Source organism: Schistocerca americana, chromosome 2 (assembly GCF_021461395.2).
Source record: "Schistocerca americana isolate TAMUIC-IGC-003095 chromosome 2, iqSchAmer2.1, whole genome shotgun sequence".
NCBI classification, from domain to species: domain Eukaryota; kingdom Metazoa; phylum Arthropoda; class Insecta; order Orthoptera; family Acrididae; genus Schistocerca; species Schistocerca americana.
This window is the reverse complement of record NC_060120.1, coordinates 457,391,297-457,402,705: the sequence shown is the minus strand read 5'-3', so window position 1 is coordinate 457,402,705 and position 11,409 is coordinate 457,391,297.

Genomic DNA, 11,409 nt, shown 5'->3' with positions numbered 1-11,409 from the left:
GTTTTTGTACTACGTTGCTGCAGTCAGCGAAAACAAATACCGCATATTATGTCTTTCATGCAAGTGACGATGGAAAGTGTCGATTTGGTGTCCGTTATAAGGAAAAGAATTTTTGAAGACCAATTTTACGTGCTCATTCGATAGAGCGGTCTGAAATTACCCTAGAGCGATATTTGTGTTTATAGATATTTATTAACGGTGACAGTAAAACACGAAGAACAGCCAGTCCTCCAGCACCATCCTGACCAGCGCTGACAGCTACGACCACACAAAACCGCTGCTCAGTCGCTGCTGCAGTACTGGCTGTTCTTCGCGTTTTACTGTCACCGTTAATAAATATCTATAAAAACAAATATCGCTCTATGGTAATTTCGGACCGCTCTATCGAATGTGCACGTAAAATTGCGCTTCAAAAATCATTTTTGTCGTATCAGAAAACAAAGCCAGGCTTGCTGTCGACACTGGGCGTCGCACGGAAGACGTGATGAGCCGTATTTATTTTCGCTGACTCTAGCTACATAAAGCAAAAACGAAACTGCAAATATCTGCCTGACGACTCTTTGGACTGATACCCTGTATAAGCGTAGTTAGTTTGCTAGAGCTGTGTGTAACTTTCTGTAGTAGCTATTTTGTGATGGTGGTACTGGTAGACCAATGTATAATTGGTGTTACGATTCCAGTTGTCTAAAAGTTGTTCTGCCATCTTATTTTTTACTATTATGCTTGACATTGTCAAGTTAGGGAGCGATCTAGAGTAATTTAGAAACAGAAGTACAAGTTCAGACTGCCAAATCGCTAGTGTGCATCATGTATTGTATGACTGGCCTCAGCGAACTACTTTGCTGTCATAAGATCTTCTGCAATAAATTTCGATGAGATTTAACCAAATGCATGTTATATCGTATCATATCTAATGATGGCAACGTACTGTGCTGAAACCGGTCATCACAATAAATGCTGGACAATAGCGATGTTGTCTCAAGTCGTACTTCTGTTTCTGCATTATGTTTTATTGCTCAAGTTGTCTGAGATACGATGACTCGTTATGGACTGGAGCCAGTCATTGTAAACCGTTAATGGTATTGCCTAGCTATGCATATTAGGGCAAAGATTGTATTTTATTTTGCTTAGTGGAAGACATTTTTCTATTGATTGTGTACAGCTCCACTTAAGAATTGTAGGGAGCTGCGGAATATTTTTCTATGATGAAAGCGTATTCTTGTTCCTTTGATGTTGCATAAAATAGCTGTTTACTTGAGCCCCACGTACTCACAACCCACAAGCTGAACTCCAGTCCACTTGAATAAAAAAAAAAAATGGTTCAAATGGCTCTGAGCACTATGGGACTTAACATCTATGGCCACTTGAATCCCTAGCTACAAGAACCAATGTGCCAGTCATAGTGGATCCTCACCGGGACTGACGAGGATGTGGACATCTGAAGGGAGGTTTTGTTAAATAAACGAGTTAATTTGAAACCAAGTCAATACATTTTCTGATACGGAATACACCTGGGCGCACCCTAGCCTGCCTGCGAGACCGTCTGCCGGTCAAAGTGGTCATACAAACACATCGTTTTGGTGTCGGCAGCAAGTCCGAAGAATAAGGAGGGATTTCGCCTCTTAGCTAGCGGAAATCCAGTGGCAGATAGAATGTAGTCTTGACCTGACGCCTCGCCAACGACCGACAGCCTACACGTGATTCTTTAATCATTTGGATTTGCACGTCCTTATGTTTACCGTATTTGCAGTTAAAATTGTAGGATGTGAAGTCCGCCAGTTATGCAAAACATCATTTTTATCGAGTACCCAAACATGTTCCAGCACCACTCTGCCATCAGCAGTAATGTGAACATTTTTACTAAATGATTACAAAATTATGTGGATATTTAGTTCAAACAATAGTTCGTTTCTTTTTGTTAATAGTTTTATACTTGGTGTGAATCATATTTCAGGACCACTTGTGTATTATTTATTACAGGTAGCTTGTTATAAGCAACCAAATGATGTTGATGAGAAAGTTTGTTCGGTGTTAATCTATCGTCTAAAGGTAATTTACTTTGTCGCGATATTTCACGCCTATATTCGTTTTTACTTACGTTTTCGTGTGGCAAGCCCTTTTATTCTCAACATCATGGTGACGTGTCGTGATGTACATCGACACATGGTCGTAAAAGCAGTTTGCACTTCTCTAAAAGACATTGTAATTGTGGTTCCTGTGCGGCCCAGCCCCATCAGTGTTCATTTGTTAACCAGAGAGTTTGGCGCCAAATTTGAATTTTGTTTACATTTTATCTTTGTGTGTGTATGTGTGTTTTATATGCGCTTCTTAGTTGTTTATGTTGTCTTTTTACATGGTGTTCCTTTTGTGACTAAATGGTGAGTCTTTGCAGGGTGTAGTGTATCCATTTTCAGCTCGACAGCGCGCACGCGCGCGCGCGCGTGTGTGTGTGTGTGTGTGTGTGTGTGTGTGTGTGCGTGCGTGCGTGTGTGTGTGTGTGTGCGTGTGTGCAGACTTTATCTGTTTGTGTTGTCTTTTTGTGAAGTTCCTTTAATTTGTTAAATAGTGTGCACTTGCAGATTGTTGTGTATTCATTCATTACCTGTTTTCCTTCTATATGTGGAAGCTTTTCTCAGTCGTTACTTTGCTGTATAGGCTGTGGCTGGGCTTTAGTATTGTTAAGTCTGTTTCTAATGAAGTTGGGTGGTGATTGTGGGCTATAAGGTGGTCAGCAAGTATGCTATAGGAGCTGTTTCTTTTTAAAGCTCTGACATGTTCTCAATATCTAGTTTTGAAGTTTCTGCTTGTTTGTCCTATGTACACTGACTGGAAAGTGTTGCATGTGAGTTCATATATTCCTGATCTATTAAATTTACCCATGGGTGTTTCTTATGTTCTGATATTTTTCTGTGTTGTGCTCTCTGTCCTGTATACTATTTGGAATCCCTGTTTCTTTAACATGTTGCCTATTCTGTGAACAACCTGGTTATTGTAGGTGAGTATGTGCCATTTCGTTTTGTAAGTGTGTTGCTGCTCTGTTGTGTCTTGTGTGTGGTCATTGTTTGTGTTTTGTGGTGTTCTGTGTTGGATGAGGGTTTGTGTGTGTGCAGTACGTTCATTTTTGTACGGTTTACATATTTTTTTATTTAACTTCTCTACCATATGGGTATCATAACCATTTTCTCCTGCTGTTTGTTTTATTGTGTTGAGTTCTTGTGTGTAGTTCTGTTTGTTCATGGGTGTTCTGTTTAATCTATGGAACGTGAAACTGAAGTTTGCTTGCTTATGTGTCAATGGGTGGTTCCATAGGTTGTGAATGGTGGTGCTTATGGTTGTTGGTTTCCTGAATATTGTGAAGTTGTGTGTGTTGTGTGTTTTATGTATGGTGGGATCTAGAAAATGTAGTGTGCTGCTGGTTTCTGTTTCTAATGTGAAGTTAATTTTTGGGCGTAAGTTGTTTATTTCATTGTGTAGCTGTTCTATGTATGTATGTGGTTCATCAATCAGACATACACTCCTGGAAATGGAGAAAAGAACACATTGACACCGGTGTGTCAGACCCACCATACTTGCTCCGGACACTGCGAGAGGGCTGTACAAGCAATGATCACACGCACGGCACAGCGGACACACCAGGAACCGCGGTGTTGGCCGTCGAATGGCGCTAGCTGCGCAGCATTTGTGCACCGCCGCCGTCAGTGTCAGCCAGTTTGCCGTGGCATACGGAGCTCCATCGCAGTCTTTAACACTGGTAGCATGCCGCGACAGCGTGGACGTGAACCGTATGTGCAGTTGACGGACTTTGAGCGAGGGCGTATAGTGGGCATGCGGGAGGCCGGGTGGACGTACCGCCGAATTGCTCAACACGTGGGGCGTGAGGTCTCCACAGTGCATCGATGTTGTCGCCAGTGGTCGGCGGAAGGTGCACGTGCCCGTCGACCTGGGACCGGACCGCAGCGACGCACGGATGCACGCCAAGACCGTAGGATCCTACGCAGTGCCGTAGGGGACCGCACCGCCACTTCCCAGCAAATTATGTTGCTCCTGGGGTATCGGCGAGGACCATTCGCAACCGTCTCCATGAAGCTGGGCTACGGTCCCGCACACCGTTAGGCCGTCTTCCGCTCACGCCCCAACATCGTGCAGCCCGCCTCCAGTGGTGAGGCGTGAATTGAGGGACGAATGGAGACGTGTCGTCTTCAGCGATGAGAGTCGCTTCTGCCTTGGTGCCAATGATGGTCGTATGCGTGTTTGGCGCCGTGCAGGTGAGCGCCACAATCAGGACTGCATACGACCGAGGCACACAGGGCCAACACCCGGCATCATGGTGTGGGGAGCGATCTCAAACACTGGCCGTACACCACGGGTGATCGTCGAGGGGACACTGAATAGTGCACGGTACATCCAAACCGTCATCGAACCCATCGTTCTACCATTCCTAGACCGGCAAGGGAACTTGCTGTTCCAACAGGACAATGCACGTCCGCATGTATCCCGTGCCACCCAACGTGCTCTAGAAGGTGTAAGTCAACTACCCTGACCAGCAAGATCTCCGGATCTGTCCCCCATTGAGCATGTTTGGGACTGGGTGAAGCGTCGTCTCACGCGGTCTGCACGTCCAGCACGAACGCTGGTCCAACTGAGGCGCCAGGTGGAAATGGCATGGCAAGCCGTTCCACAGGACTACATCCAGCATCTCTACGATCGTCTCCATGGGAGAATAGCAGCCTGCATTGCTGCGAAAGGTGGATATACACTGTACTAGTGCCGGCATTGTGCATGCTCTGTTGCCTGTGTCTATGTGCCTGTGGTTCTGTCAGTGTGATCATGTGATGTATCTGACCCCAGGAATGTGTCAATAAAGTTTCCCCTTCCTGGGACAATGAATTCACGGTGTTCTTATTTCAATTTCCAGGAGTGTATAATGTCATCAACATAATGGTACCAGTATATAACTTTGTAGTCCTTTGGTTTTAGTATGTGTGTGAAGATCATATTCTCCAGCTTTTTCATAAATATTCTAGCTAGGAGGCTACTAATTGGTGATCCCATTGGCAGTCCTTCATGTTGAGAATAAAATTCTTTGTTGAACAAAAAATAATTTTGTGATGTTATGGTCTTGAGTACGGTTGTCATTTCATTTATGTGTGTGTCTGGTGTGTTTTTTTGTTGTTTTAATCTTTGTGTGACGATGTTGATTGTTTTATTTATTGAAATACAAGTGTACATGAATGTGACGTCAAATGATATGACGGTTGATGTGTCTGGTATGTGTATGTTGTTGATTCTGTCGATTAATTCCTTTGAGTTTTCCAGGTTCTTGTTGTTATCAAAAGTGTACAATATTTTTAGTAATGTCTGTCTCTGTTGGGCTAGGTGGTAGGATGGAGCATTTCGGAAGCTAATGATGCGCATTAATGGGATAAGCGGTGCATATTGGCTTGTTGGTTAGCACGTTTCATGGCAACCAACAATCTCTATTAAGGCAACGATCTTACTAGGCATACGGTCCACAATTAATTACGACCGAATACGGCAGAAGAAAATTTACGTGGAAGAAATTTACAATTAAGAATAAACATTCGTATGACCCCTGGACTGGCTGCGCTGCCTACACACAAGTATTAAGCGACGAATATAGAGATATACTTCAGCCTCCTACGATTTACTCTCGTAGTGCTCATCATTACAAGTTTAGACTAAGCTGTACTATACAACACAGCATTTCGCGGATCCACTTCATACTTCACAATGATTTCTACACTACAGGTGTAGATATAAATGTAGTTGTAGATGTAGAACGTTTTAATTCTATGGCTACTGCTGCAGTTAAAACCTCACGATTGCTAGGTTCGGTTTGATTTTATGTTGTATATTCAGTTTTGAGGGGTTTCCTCTGAGAGTAACAGCACCTATTGTCTCTTTGAATTAACTGCGAGTTATCACCCGCTTTATAATTCCGTTTTCCGTTCTCGTTTTCAGAGTGCGCTGGATTGGGCCGCCAAGTTCCGTGCTGGTCGGAGTTGTCTCGCCTTTTGTACAGAAATGTAAAGGGGGAACAGTAAAAGGAGGAGGAAGGGGCAGAGACGACCATTCAGCAGATGAACAGAGCAGCGTAGTTCTAAAATCTGTTTCCTGCAGCCGGTTGTCTCCGCAATCAAAAGCAATACTTGTGTCATCTCCGGTGTCTGCACCAGTCAGGAGATTCCCTGCCTGTTCTGGCGGAAATGACGGAGGATTTTAGGGAGCATCCTGACCTTTCCGCAGCGGTGAACGCTTTGCAGCCTTCCACGAACTGATAACGGAGATTGCCGGTTTTGTAGAGCCACGTCTTCTGTAACTACTGTAACATCAGCCCGACTCAGGATGTTAGATCAACTCTTGTCTTGCTCACATATTTTGTAACACATCAGGTACGTTCAGTGCATATGTCCATACCAGTCACATTACAAAGCGTGTACGATATTTTGAAATGGAACTTGTACGGCAGAATGAGAGATGAGACTTCCTTCTGGGACGTATTTTATGTGCCAAATAAACCTTTATAACAAAGATGAACTATTTGTGGGAGCAGCTAATCTAATGCGCAGGCCAGAAGCTCCGTCAGATTCAATCCTCTATGCATTTAGCAAACGAGGTCGTCGTACCAGGTGGATCCCCTCCGCTGAAGTGATGCATGGAACTTGGGAGGCGAGATATTTGTTTGTCATCTGAACGGTCTCTGTAATGTGGGCCATGAAAGCCGTGTAATTTCGGGACACTGCTTAGCTCTGGCCACCACGGAACGCCTTAGAGACACTAACAACAGGGAAACACGTCGATGAAGCCGAGCTAAAAGTGACACACTGTGTGATCAAAAGTATCCGGACACCCCCAAAAGGAAACGTTCTTCATATTAGATGCATTGTACTGCGATCTATTGCCAGGTGCTCCATATCAGCGACCTAAGTAGTCATTTGACATCGTGAGAGAGCAGAATAGGGCGCTCCGCGGAACTCTCATATTTCGAACGTCGTCAGGTGATTGGGTGTCACTTGTGTCATACGTGTGTACGCGAGATTTCCACGCTCCTAAACAGTAAAATTCGGAGGGGGTGGTATTATGGTGTGATCGTATTTTTCATGGAGGTGGCTTGCACTCCTTGCTGTTTTGCGTGGCACTATCAGAGCACAGGCCTATAGTGATGTTTCAAGCACCTTCTTGCTTCCCACTGTTGAAGAGCAATTCGAGGATGGTGATTGCATCTTTCAACACGATCGAGCACCTGTTCATAATGCACGGCTTATGGAGGAGTGGTTACACGACGATAACATCCCTGTAATGGACTGGCCTGCGCAGAGTCGTGACCTGAATCCTACAGAACACCTTTGGGATGTTTTCGAACGCCGACTTCGTGTAAGCCCTCACCGATCAGCCCTCACCGACCGACATCGATACCTCCCCTCAGTACAGCACAGCGTGAAGAATGGGATGCCATTTCCCAAGAAACCTTCCAGCATCTGATTGAACGTATGTCTGCGAGAGTGGAAGCTATCATCAAGGCTAAAGGTGGGCCAACACCATACTGAATTCCAGCATGGACGGCACCACGAACTTGTAAGTCATTTTCAGCCAGGTGTCCGGATACTTTGGATCACATAGAGTATGTCCAGCCCCGTGTCATACGACAACAGGCTTTTAGCACTCCTGCCTTCCTCGATTAATAGCTTCATTGCTGCTCTCTTTCTGGAATGCACCTCCTCAGGTTGTTGTTATCGATTTTATTATTTAAACATTAGCCTGCTACTGTTGAGTTTATTTGAATTTAAAAGCAAGATGTCGCTTAAGAGATTACGGTACAGTCTCCTCGATATACAGATAGAACTGGATGAAATAGTCTTGAAACAAAGTGCCAGCTTTCTGCAGATATCGACATAATATGTAGGAAGGTAGTGGCAATAATCTGTTTATTTAGCTGAAGCTCTCTCTTACCTCTCACAGTTAGTCATAATTTTAACCAACGTAGGAAGGAGGTAGCAACTATCTGTTGTTGATATCAATTAGTAAATCACTCAAGTTCACACAATATCTCATTTATTAAAATGACTGGTTTCAAAACTTTTAATCATCCATCTTCAGATTATGAGAACTGTAAAGATGTGAAAGTGTCTGTCAATTAGGGAGGTTAGCTTTTTCATAACGTACTCTCATAGAAAAGAACAGAAATACTATAGCATGATATCTGGCTGGAGCTCCTCTTACCGTATACAATAAATCAGAAACACTATACCGTGGTGTTCACCCAGCTGGCCGCAGCTGGCGGAATAGTAAACAACCGCGTGTAGTCACAATGGTAACTACTGCTAGTGGCTATTCTGCCTCGGGTTAAGTAATGTACAAAGGCGCGCGCATTTGTGGCATTGCGTCATCTGCAGCCAATGGGAACTTATGTAAAAAGCATTATAACTTGTGAACAAAAAAATATGAAAAATAGGACGATAATATGTAGCCTACTATAGAAATATAATTGTTCAAACAAATAATACAATTTTAATAATCTTGCTAAAAATGTATGAAAGACTTAAAATACAAATGCCAATAGAAACAACTGTAGGATCGGTGAACTCCAGTTGGTGATGGTTCTTGGTACTTCCATGGGAATATGAACCGGTTTGCTAGCGGTAGTGTCATAATTAGAACTGAAAAACCAACGTTTTACAAAATCTACACGCATATTTTCATGGAACAGTTAAAGTTAATTTGTGAGATATGTAATGTGACGCAACTCATACAGGCTGCTCAAAATACATCCTGTCCAAGTAGATATATAGAGGAACGGTTTCGCTAAGTTTTAGTGGACAATGTGGCAAATTGTTTGGCATAAGTAAGTAATTTTATCGTTTGTAGATGTGGAAGTCCCGTATCATATTTGGTTCATTTTTTAAATGGAAGTGTACGGGACGTTAACCATCATCATCTATATCTATGTAAATGAAGCAAATATTCCAGAATTCGAATCTAGAATAACTGTCAGCTTGAGTATCTAAGAATCAGATATCCTCGGTGTAGCGAAGTAGCGTTAAATCAATTAATACAGGCAACGACACTGGTCCAGAGCGTTTATCAGTCAGGTTCCTTTCAGAGTATGCTGATACAAAAGCCCAGTACTTAGCAACCATATACAACCGCCCGCTCTCCGAAAGATTCGTATACAAAGACTGGAAACTTGCTCAAGTCACACCAATACCCAAGAAAGTAGGAGTGATGCACTGAATTACAGACCCACACAACTAACATCGATTTGCGGCAAGTTTTAAGAACATACACTGTGTTTGAACATTGTGAATTATCTCGAAGAAAAAGATTTATTGACAGATAGTCAGCACGGATTCAGAAAATATCATTCTTCCGAAACCCAACTAGTTCTTTATTCTCGTAAAGTAATGAGTGCTGTCAACAGGGGAAGCCAAAAAGATTCCATATTTTTAGATTTCGAAACGGTTTTCGACACTGTTCTTCACAAGCGTCTTCTAATGAAATTGCGTGTTTATGGAGTATCGCCTCAGTTATGTTTTCTGGATTATTGACTTCCTGTCAAAATGGTCACAGTTCGTAGTAAATGACGGAAAGTCGTCAACTAAACAAAAAGTAATATTTCCTGCAAAAAGAGTTATAGGCCCTATGCTGTTCCTGATCTACATAAACGACGTAGGAGACAATATCATCAGACCTCTTAGATTGTTTACAAATTATGTTCTATAGTCTTGTAACGTCATCAGATGATCGAAACCAATTGAAAAATTAAACAGACAAGATGTCTGTTTTCTGCGAAAAGTTGCAATTGACTCTTCGAATGGTTCAAATGGCTCTGAGCACTATGGGACTTAACATCTCAGGTCATCTGTCCCCTAAACTTAGAACTACTTAAACCTAACTAACCTAAAGACATCACACTCATCCATGCCCGAGGCAGAATTCAATTTTGCGACCGTAGCATCAGCGCGGTTCCGGACTGTAGCGCCTAGAACCGCTCGGCCACAGCGGCCGGCTGCAACTGACTCTAAAGTACGAGTATGGAAAGCGTAAAGTCATCTTCATGAGTACTAAAATAAATTCACTAAATTACGGTTGCACGAGAAACTACGCAAATCTAAAGGCTGGAGTGTAGCCATGTATGGAAGTGAAACATGGACGATAACTAGTTTGGACAAGAAGAGAATAGAAGCTTTTGAAATGTGGTGCTACAGAAGAATGCTAAAGATAAGGTGGGTAGATCAGCTAACTAATAAAGTGGTATTGAATAGGATTGGGGAGAAGAGAAGCTTGTGGCACAACTTGAAGAAGGGATCGGTTGGTAGGACATGTTTTGAGGCATCAAGGGATCACAAATTTAGCATTGGAGGGCAGCGGGGAGGGTAAAAATCGTAGAGGGAGACCAAGAGATGAATATACTAAGCAGATTCAGAAGGATGTAGGTTCCAGTAGGTACTGAGAGATGAAGAAGCTTGCACAGGATAAAGTAGAATGGAGAGCTGCATCAAACCAGTCTCAGGACTGAAGACCACAACAACAACAACTTAGGTATCAGAATTGCGAATAACTTAAGTCGGAACAGTATCATAGATAACGTTTAGGGTAAATTCAATAAATCAAACCGAAGACTGAAATTCATTAGCATAAGACTTAGGAAGTGCAACAGGTCTGCTATTGACATTGCTTACGCTACATTTGTCCGCCTTCTTCTGGAGTACTGCTATGAGATGTGAGATCTGCATCAGATGAGACTGACGGAGGTTATCGAAAAAGTTCTAAGGAACTGGCTAGGAGTAAGAAGAGGCAGTTAAGAGAAGGCGCCACAGATTGTTAAAAATAATAGCCTTTCAGAATCTGAGATTTGACAGTACGGACCCAAAAAAGAAGAAAGAATATCCACTACACATGGTCTCTAAAATGCATGCGTTGAGAGCTACGAACGCTACTTTAACTTTACTACTGTGAAACAAAGATCTTCTATTACAAGCTATTTACTAGTACGTAGTACGTACGTGTCACAGAATGCAGTAAACAAAAGAGAACACATTATTCTGTTACTGTGAATCTGCTGCAGTTTCATACGATATTTTAGCTTCCATTAGCCAGACCATTGAGGAAGCTTATGTCTGCCATTTATCTTGTGGAATAATAGACTTCCGTTATGTTGGTAAATGTGTAGATAAAGCTACAAAGTACAGGCATTTTACAAACTTATAAACCACAAATATGTTCCATTAGAACTCATTTATGCGCTGTACAAATCCAGTTTTGTAACTACGGTTTACAGTAACAACGCTAACAGATATTTACTGATGCAACATTAATAGACGCATAAATAAAACGGCAAAGGGTGGCTCTAAGGTGTACCAGTAAAAAAAAACCCACGGTAGCCCATCT